The sequence below is a fragment of the Chiloscyllium plagiosum genome, chromosome 47 (assembly GCF_004010195.1).
Source record: "Chiloscyllium plagiosum isolate BGI_BamShark_2017 chromosome 47, ASM401019v2, whole genome shotgun sequence".
Classification (NCBI taxonomy): domain Eukaryota; kingdom Metazoa; phylum Chordata; class Chondrichthyes; order Orectolobiformes; family Hemiscylliidae; genus Chiloscyllium; species Chiloscyllium plagiosum.
In genome coordinates this window covers 725,256-735,863 of record NC_057756.1, presented here as the reverse complement: position 1 = coordinate 735,863, position 10,608 = coordinate 725,256, and the positions used below count along the sequence as shown (strand labels likewise).

Here is a 10,608-nt window from a genome sequence, read left to right as displayed (position 1 = left end):
GCTTTTTCCTTTTAGCTTTTCTTCTAAAAAGAGTAAAAATCAAAATATTAATTTGTCGTAATTAGCTAGCACTTTGATGAAATCTAACCTCAAGTTTATGGTAAGCACTCGCTTGTACAGTGTGTCAACATTCCTGATACATCATCTTGGGTTATGCGTGGACTCTATTCCATTAGTTGTGCTCAATATAAATTGATTGTTTGCAAAAGCACAAAAGTAATGTTGTCTTGTTTTCCCTCGTCTGAATTCCTATTGCCCGTACAAAGTAACATATTGTCATAGGGCTTCCAGCATTTTTATTAATGGAAGGAAAAAGTAACAAAACACAGTAAGAATTCTGCACCAGCCAGTGAATTTCAGTATGCAGTTGAGAATGAAACACACTTCAATATTCAAAGTTAATTTAATATTCTCTGTCATCAGTAGGTCAGGTGGAGTTGATACCGCCTTTGAGGGAGAAAGAAAGGGAGATAGGTCCAATATCAAGTCCAAAAATATGATCCATGTCTTCTGAGTACAGTACTCTGTGGTGCGGTCAGTGGCTTTTGATAACCTAATTAAACTGCGGCCACGTCTACTATCACCCAAAGCAGAAAAAAAATGAGATAAGTTGGCATTGTGCAGAACTGAGGACGAATATCCAATGTCATGGTAAACATTTACACCTATTATCACTCCACAGTTAATCATTGGAAAGTTTCCAGACCACTATAGAGTAAGCTTTTTTTGTGTAATAATTTACTATCATATGTCCTACTTCACTGTCACAAGTATTTTTTTTTTCGAAAAGTAACAAATCACTGGTTTTATAGTTTGTTGCAGCTTATTTTGAAAGACACTGCGATAATGAAAACTGTTTTCTCTTTCACTATTCGCTTAAATGTTAGGCATCTGGAAAAATTTGTTGACGACTGTTTTATAAAATGTGCAGACATTATCTCAGATTTTCAGAAATTTGATGTATTCTGAATTGATTGAAACTTTACCATAAATATCGAAAGCCAAATTCCTCACCAAAATTCTTCAGTTCGTCTTGACAGTTTGTTAGCTCTGCAATTCAGGAAAAGTTACTCGATAATTATGAATGGCCATTGATACTTCTGGTGAAATTCTTCTTGTGTTGTCAATGTTCCAATCTATGTTTTCCATTGTGTACATGTGGTTACAAATCACCCACACAGCTATAAATGAAGAAGCACCAAGTAATGTATTTGTAAAAAATAAAGACCATAAATAATTCCAGCAGGTGACAGTTACAGACAGGAATACATGGAGAAGTGGGTAAAAGGAACAGCGGGAGAAAGTGAGGACTGCAGATGCTGGAGATCAGAGTTTCAAAATATGTTGCTGGAAAAGCGCAGCAGATCAGGCAGCATCAAAGGAATAGCAGAATCGACGTTTCGGGCATAAGACCTTCTTCAGGAATCTTCAGGATTCCTGAAGAAGGGCTTATGCCCGAAACGTCGAACCTCCTGTTCCTTTGATGCTGCCTGACCTGCAGCGCTTTTCTAGCAACACAACACATTTTTAAGAAAAGGAACAGCAGCATCATTTCAGATGTGGGGCAGTGGTAAAATATGCTGAGGCATCCTAGTTTGGACGTTGGCTCATAATGAATTGCAAACATTAATTGGCGAATGTTTAGAATGGATTCTGGATATCATAGAAGATTCTTCGCGTGACTGATAGGTAGTCTAACACGTGGTAAAATTGAATGTGCTGGTTGCCAAGCCTGCAGGACTTTTTAGGTTGGAACAAAAATTTGCTAGTTGAAAGAAGACAGATGGTGGTTGTTGATGAGACATGTCCATCCTGGACTTCATTTATTAGTGTACCACAAGGATCTGTTTTGGGGCCACTGCTGTTTGTCATTTTCATAAATGAACAAGATGAGGGTGTAGAAGGACGGGTTAGCAAATCTGTAGATGACACTAATTTTGGTGGAGTTGTGGATAGTGCAGAAGGATGTTGCAAGTTAGACAGGTACATAGATAAGCTGCAGAGCTGGGCTGAGAGGTGACAAATGGAGTTCAATGCGGAAAAGTGTGAAGTGATCACTTTGGAAGGAACATGAATACATAAAACTGGGCAAATGGTAAGATTCTTGGTAGTGTAGATGAGCAGAGAGATCATGGTGTCCGTGTTCACAGATTCCTGAACGTTGCCACCCAGCCTGATGGAGTTGTTCAGAAGGTGTACTGTGCATCAACTTTTTTGTTCGAGGTCTTGAGTTTCAGAGCCACGAGGTCATGTTGCAGCTTTGCAAAACTCTGGTGTGGCTGCACTTGAAGAATTGTATATAGTTCTGATCGTCTCATTTTAGGCATGATGTAGGAACTTTGGAAAGGGTGCAGACGAGATATACTAGGATGTTGCCTGGTAAGGAGAGATGGTCTTATGAGGAAAAGGTGAAAGACTTGAGGCTGTTTTCAAGAGAGAAAGATGCAATGTGACTTATTTGAGACATACAAGGTGATCAGAGGGTTAAATGAGGTGGGAAGTGAGAGCCTTTTTTCTCGGATGGTGATGGCTAACACGCGGCAACACATCTTTAAACTGAAGAGTGATCAATATAGGACAGATGTCAGAGATAGTTTCTTTATTGAGAGATAAGTAGGGATATGGAATGCCCTGCCACAACAGTAATAGACTCGCCAAATTTAAGGGCATTTAAATGGTCATTGTTAAATATATGGATGAAAATGGAATATTATAGGTTAGGTGGGCTTCAGGTTGGTTTCACAGATCAGCGCAACATCGAGGAAGAAGGGCCTGCACTGCACGAAATGTTCTCTGTGCTATATCCTAGGTTCGGTGCTACTTAATTCTGATCAGGAGATGTGTCTGATCGGGGTGCAGTCCAGATTTTGAGACTACGAAATTGAGGTGTCAACTTGTCATAACAGGTCATATTTGTATCATTAACTAGCTGATGATCCACATGATTTCCCATTTAATTTCCTGGGGAATTATCCAAGCAAGAACGAAAGAGCACTACAAAATCGATTTCGGGAAGTATCTGTCAGCTTTAAAGACATTTACAGTGGGTACACGTCTACAGGGAAATGGGTTAATTGGAAGCTTATATTTTCCGATTAGTCGAAATGTATCTTGGACCCATGCCTGGGCTGCAACACTTTGAATCAAAATGTGTGAAACAATGCATTAAACATCCTGGCCTTATCAGAAAAAGTTTGAGTTTCATTTTGGAGATGTGAATTTGTATCATTGACAATAATGTATTGTGGATGATGAAAGCAGGGAATAATTTAACATTATACATCATTCAATAATAAACATTCACAACGTCGATCTCTGAATAGCAAGTACCTTTGTCTTTTTCTTTCAACTTTTCCTCTGTTTCAGAGAAAATAATTTAAGTTGAAGATAAAAAGAGCTATTTCAATCGGATTTTGGAGATAAATGTAAAGTTTGTGCCTGATAGGATGTAAATATACGATTTCCCATGTAATGATCGAAACAAACAATTTTCCTGAATCACAGATAATTGGTTATTACATAATTATTGGGCACTTTTCCTTGTATATCGATTAATAATCGCCACTTGTACCAATGTGAATTCACATAGGCACTTTTACGTCCTTATAGATTCAATGACTACTTCCAGGGAAGAATGAAAAAGAAAATATAAGAGAAACTTAACTGAAACTTTTATTAATTTTTGTTATCTTCACGCTTAAAGTATCTTGTGTGCCTACACAAACGTTGTACCTTCCATGAGTTCTGCAAGATGCAGTTGGGATGCTTCAAGATGAGATTCCATACAGTATGGAAACAGGCCCTGTGGAACAACAAGATTACCCACCCAGACCCTTTTTGACCCCGACTATTGTATCTCGCATGGCCAATTCACCTGACCTTCACACCTTTGGATTATAGGAGAAAGCCGGAACAGCCCCCATGCAGACAGGGGAAGAATGTGCAAACTCCACACAGAAAGTTGCCCGAGACTGGAATCAAACTCAGGTCTATGGTACTGTGGGGCAACAGTGCTAACCACTCTAGGCACCCAATTCTAGGCATGTCAGTTAGAATTGATTGGAGATTTCCAAATTTCTCAAACTTCACTCATTCCCCAAGAACCACATCATGCACCCATGTCCCGTGATTTGCTGGTAAAACTCCATTAAAGGATAATTGCTATCTTTCCTTGACCACATACATGGTATAGTGTGATGATGTATCTACTGAAATATCTAACTTTGCTTCTGCTTGAAGTAACTCTTGAACTATACCTGCTACATGTGGTCATGTAGAGCTACTGCCAACCAACCCAGTTCAACGACAACAAAGAAATTACATAATGTGAAGTATTTGTGCGGGCTGCTTAGAGCATCAGAAAACCACATCTCCAATTGCCTGTAGGTCACGGATTGAAAATTAACTCCAGTACATTTTTTTGAGCTCTGGAATTATGAATCTGGGATGTTATTGGACGAGGAAACAATGAAGCGATGACACGCAAAAGGCTGTGAAACCGTTATGTATATGGACAGAAAGGATTTCGATTAATCGAAGTTGAAGATGTTAACCAGAATATTAGAAACACCACAGACAAATCAATAAACCAATTCGTCTCAATTCATCTTATTTCGCAGAAAGAACACATTCAAAATGTTGGTAATACTTTTAAAATAGTCTGACATTGGACAAAATTTGTACATGGTATTGAAATACTTAGGAAATAATCTCTTTACCTAAATCTTCCAAAGATTCTTCACAAGTGTTTTTTTCTGAAATACAAAAACAGTGTTTATATTTAAATATCCATTGATTTAGGATTCGTTTGCTACTTATTATTTTAAGTCAATCAAGCAGCAAACTAATGGGGCAAGCGAATATCTTTAAGGAAGGTATCCTTTCTAAATTACGAAATTGCTGTGTGAATCCGAACGATGATGCTGAGCTGTTGCAGAATCATCATTGTAATTCCCATTTCCAACATTTTCCTATGGCATTTTTTTTTTCCTAAACTGAATTGATGATTTATATGTTATTTACTGCAAGCAAATTCAACAGTATACATTTGGTCTTATTCAGTATATTTTTTTAATCACCCAGATTCGGATACTGATTATCAATTAAACGTGTTTGTCTTCAGAATTCAACGCTTGCATACGACTGCTAATGATGTGTTCATCATAATCAGATCACCAGATTTCAAAGGCACACATATAAATATTCACTGCAGACATTTGATAAATAAATGACTATATGATGGATGGTCCTTACACTGAAGAAATTAATCGAAAAATATGTTTGCTGCATATTCAGAAATTCATTCCAATCGTTTGTTAGATTATAATTAAATCTTGTAAACAAACAATCTATGAATTACTTGCGACAAAAGACCCCTCAGCACTTTTTCTGCCGTTCCATAGAAACCTTACAGCATGGAAACAGGCTGAAGACTATACCACACAGAACTGTTCCCCTACTCTATATTGCCCCTGACAAATGCACCTAACCTACACATCCCAGAACACAGTTGGCAATTTCGCATAGTCAATTCACCTAACTTGCACATCTTTGGACTGTGGGAGGGAACCGGTGCATCTGGAGGAAAATCCACACAGACACGGGAGATTGTGCAAACTCCACACATTCCGTCGCCCGAGGTTGGGATCGAGCCCAGGTCCCTGGCATTGTGAAGCAGCAGTGCTAACCACTGAGCCCCTGTGTCACCATTTGTAAAATGACAAGTGTTGGAATACAACCTCAACCTGTCAAACTTACACCTATTCCCTACTAATCTTCCTGGCACTGGCTTATCAGCAATCAGTCTCTCTCTGTGTTTAAAAAAAAAGTTAAAGTACAACATTTATTACCTTTTGAGGAAGGGAGCTCCAAAATCTCACATGCTGAGGGGCTAATTGATTTAAATGGGCAATGCCTTGCTTTTAAAATCTCGACGCAGAGCTAGGTTATTTCACGAGTCAAAGCAACATCTTTTCATCTATTATTTCAAACTGTAGAGGGCCATATATGTTATCATGAAGTCACATCTTGCTGTTTTAAGGTACTTCAGATGCAGGCCTATCTTGACACAATAGTTCTCATAAAACAACACTCCAATTCCTGTCATTAGTCGAGGATAACCTTCCTTAAATAAGAACCTTTTTTAAACCTAACAGGTTTTAAAAGAACATAAATTAGGTTTAGAAACCATTGCACAAACAATGGGAAATGATGAATATTAATTCCCTTTGTATTTCTTTTATCTCGAGGGTGTTTACGATTTTTTTTCACTGAGATTGATAAACTTTCAGTAATAGCGTTTACACAAACATACAGTACACATGTGACAGTATCAAATATTTCCAACATTAACCATTAACATTGAATAGAATTAGGCATTAGGCATGGATGGCAGTAGTAGTTGAGTCGTACGTCATCTCAGCGTGTTGAGAACTGATGTGCATACAATACAAGGGTGATATTTTAAGACTGAGAATGGGAATGGATTCATTCAGAAAACGATTTTGAATCTTTGGGTTCTTTTCCCTGAGAGAAGTATGGAGTCTCAATCAATATGCACATATTAACGCAAGAAATTGGCAGATTTCAGGATCCCAAAGGTGGCAAGAACTGTTGAGCCTTTGTCCAAAATAGAGAAAGAGAAATCACTCTGGTACAGCAAGGTGGCATTGAGGAATCCTAGAAGATTTAAAGGGAATGCAGGAGTTTACTGAAGAAGGAAATAAAGAGGGCCAGAAGGGGGAATGAGTCTGATTTGGCTGAGAAGATGAGGGTGACTCCAAAGAAATTATTTTAATATATTAAAGGAGAAAGAGTAACCAGAGAGAGAGAATATGACTACTCAAGGACATTAGCGAACATGTATACACAGAACCACAGGCGATGGGCAAGATCCTCGTTAAATATTTCTCCAGTGTTTAAAGTGGAAAAAAATTTGAGGACTGGGAACTTGAGGAAATTCGTGGTGATCTGTTGGGAGCAGTCTAGATCATTGTAGATGAGGTGGTGGACTTGTTAGATTTCATGAATGTAATAAATCCCCTGACCCTGATCAGTTATGTCCAAGACTCCTGTAAGAAGCTTGATAATAAATGGTGAGTCCCTCGTTGATATCGTGGCATCATCGTTTGCTGTGGGTGAGGTCCTGGAAGAGTGGAGGGTACAGAATGTTGTGCTCTTATTCAAGAAGAGCTGCAAAGAAAAACCTGGAAACTGTAGACCAAGAAGCCTAAAGTCTATGGGAGGTAACTTACTTGAGAAGAGTTTGAAGGATAAGATATACACGCATTTGGAAAGACAAGATTTGATAAGGTGTAGTAAGAATAGCTTTTCCGTGAAAGATCATGCCTCACAAATTTTCTAGAGACCTTTGACGAAGGGACAAGAAAGATCCACGAGGGAACTGCGTATTCTATATGGGTATCAGTAAGGCTTTTGATCTAACATGGTTGGATGCTCTGGAAGATCGCATCGAATCCAGGAACAGCTGGCAAACAGTTGGACTGATGATTGTAAGCAGCGGGTAAACCTGCAAGGATGTTTTTTGAACTGGAAACCTGTGATTAGTTATGTAATTCGGGCTTTGACGCTGGGCCCACAAGTTTGCTACCTACATAAATGATTTGGATGAGACTGTCACGTTATTAAGCAGTATGTTTGCAGGTGACAATAAAGTTGTCGGTATTGTGCACACTGAGGAAGGCTATTAGAAATTGAACTTTGATACCTATCATCTGGGGAAATGGGTTGATATTAAATCAAATCAAGTTCAGAGTTTCAGTTGTTAGGTAGAGCCTCAAGGACCGTGGTGGAACAGAGGGACCTTGGAGTTCAATTGCACGATTCTCTGAAAGTGGAGTCACAGATAGACATGGCAATGCAGAAGTCTTTTAGCAAAGTGGTCTTCAACATACATGGCATTAAGTATAGAAGTTGGGAAGTTATGTTGCATTTGAACACAGAACATCGAACACTAAAGCATAGAACAAGCCTTCAGCCCTCGATGTTGCACCAACCTGCGGAACCAATGTGAAGTCCATCTGACTTAAATAATTCCATATGCCTATCCAATGACCATTTAAATGCCCTTAGATTTGGCATGTCGACTACTGTTGCAGGCAGTGCGTTTCACGCCCCTACTAATGTCTGAGTGAAGAAACAACCTCTGATATCTGTCCAATATGTATGACCCCACAATTTAAAGCTATGCTGCCTCGTGCTAACCATCGTCATCAGACAAAAAAAGGCTCTCACTGTCCAACCTATCTAACATTTGATTATCTTATATGTCTCAATTAAGAAACCCCTCAGCCTTCTTCCCTCTAACGAAAACAGCCTCAAGTGCCTCAGCCTTTCCAAATAAGAATTTTCCCCCATACCAGGCAACATCCTAGTAAATCTCCTCTGAAACTTTCCAAAGCTTCAACATTCTTACCATAATGCGGTGACCAGAACTGTACGCAATTGTCCACATATGGCCACACCCGAGTTTTGTACAACTACACATGATCTTATCGTTCCGAAAGTCAATCCGCCTTCCAATAAAAGCTAACACACCGTATGCTTTCTTAACAATCCTATCAACCTGGGTGGCAACTTTCAAGGATGTGTGTACCTTTACACCGAGATCTCTCTGCTCATCTACACTGGCAATAATCTTACCTTTAGTCCAGTACTCTGCATTACTGCTACTCCTTCCAAAGTAAATTATTTCACACTTTTCCGCGTTAAACGTTATTTGCCACCTCTCATCCTGGCTCTGCAGCTTATCTACGTGTTTCTGTAACTTACAACATCCTTTGTCACTATCTACAACTCTACCGAACCTACTGTCACCTGCAAATTTACTAACACATCCTTCTATGCCCTCACCCAGGTCATTTTTAAAAATGACAAACAGCAGTGGACCCAAAACATATCCCTGTTTTATACCACTAGTAAGTGAACTCCAGGATGAACATTTCCACCAAGGACCTACCCTCTGTCTTCTTACAGCTAGGCAATTTTTGATCCAAACCTCTCAATCACCCTCAATACCATGCCTCCGTGTTTTGAGTAATGGCCTACCATGATAAACCTTATCAAACGCCTTACTGAAATTCAAATGCACCACATGAACCGCTTTTCCCTCATTCACCTATTTGGTCATCTTCTCAAAGAACTCAATAATATTTATGAGGCAGGACCTACCCTTCTCTAAACCGTGCTGACTATCCCTGATAAACCTATTCCTTTCTAGATTATTTTTAATCCTATCTCTTACAACCTTTTCCAACACTTACAACTGAAGTAAGGCTCACTGGCCTATAATTTCCAGGGTTGTCTATACTCCCCTTCTGAAATGAGAGGACCTCATTTGATATTCTCCAGTCTTCTAGGCGCTATTCTTGTAAACAATGACGACATAAAGATCAAAGCCAAAGGCTCTGCAATCCCCTCTGTCGCTTCCCAGAGAATCCTAGGGTAAATTCTATCCCACTCAGGGGACTTACTATTTTCACACTTCCCAAAATTGCTAATACCTCAGGCTTGTGAACCTTAATCCTGTCTAGTGTAATAGCATATATATCAGCATTCTCCTCTACATCTTTGCATTTTCCAGTTTCAATAGCGGTGAAAAATATTCATTTAGCATTTCTCCTATTTCCTTGTATTCCGCTCACAACTGTCCTTGATCGGCCCTAATCTTACTCTCGTTATTCTTTGATTCCTGATATACCTGTAGGAAGCTTTAGGGGTTTCTTTGATCATATCTGCCAATGACTTCTGATGTCTCCTCCTGGCTCTTCTTAATTCTCTCTTTAGGTCTTTCCTGGCTAGCATGTAACTCTCAAGCTCCCACAGCTGAACCTTCACGTCTCATCCTAACATAATCCTTCTTCTTCCTCTTGATGACAGATTCAACTTTCTTAGTAAACAGCGAGTCCCGCACCTGACCACTTCCTCCGTACCTGGCAGGTACATACCTATCAAGGACACACAGTAGCTGTTCCTTGAATAAGCTAGAAACTTTAATTGTGCCCATCCCCTGAAGTTTCCTTCACCGTTCTATGAATCTTAAACCTTGCCTAATAGCATCATATTTGACTTGCCCCCAGTTATGACTTGCTCTGTGGTTTGTACCTACCCCTTTCCATTGCTAAAGTAAACATAACCGAATTGTGGTCATTATCAGCAAAGTGCTCACCTAACTACAAATCTAACACCTGGCCAAGTTCATACCCAGTACCATATCCAATGTGGCCTTGCCCCTTGTTGGCCTGTCTATGTACTGTGTCAGGAAACTCTCCTGCACACGTTGGGCAAAAACCGACCCATCTGAACAACTTGAACGATAGTATTTCCAGTCAATATTTCGTAAAATAAAGTCTCTCTAACAACTACCCTGTTGCTCTCGCTCCAATGCAGTATCACCATTTCAATCTTTTCCTCTATATCTCTGGAAGTATTCGTAGGCCTATAGAAAACTCCCAATATGGTGACCGTTCCTTTCCTGTTTCTAACCTCAGCCCATACTAACTTAGTAGACGAGTATTCAAACGTCTTTTCTGCCTCAGGCGACTGACTGTGTGGAGTTTGCACGTTCTCCCCGTGTCTGCGTGGGTTTCC

The 10,608-nt window shown here is 39.5% G+C and overlaps 1 long non-coding RNA gene across 1 annotated transcript in view; it reads right to left on the bottom strand.

Annotated features, from left to right (window-relative positions):
* Window positions 1–1,020: 1,020 nt before the first annotated feature.
* LOC122544274 overlaps window positions 1,021–10,608 on the bottom strand; it is an 11,159-nt gene continuing 1,571 nt past the window's right edge. The window contains exons 2-3 of the long non-coding RNA XR_006310309.1: window positions 4,719–4,754; window positions 1,021–1,181 (exon numbers count right to left, since the gene is read on the bottom strand). This is a non-coding gene — a long non-coding RNA (uncharacterized LOC122544274). The remainder of the gene's footprint in view (window positions 1,182–4,718; window positions 4,755–10,608) is intronic.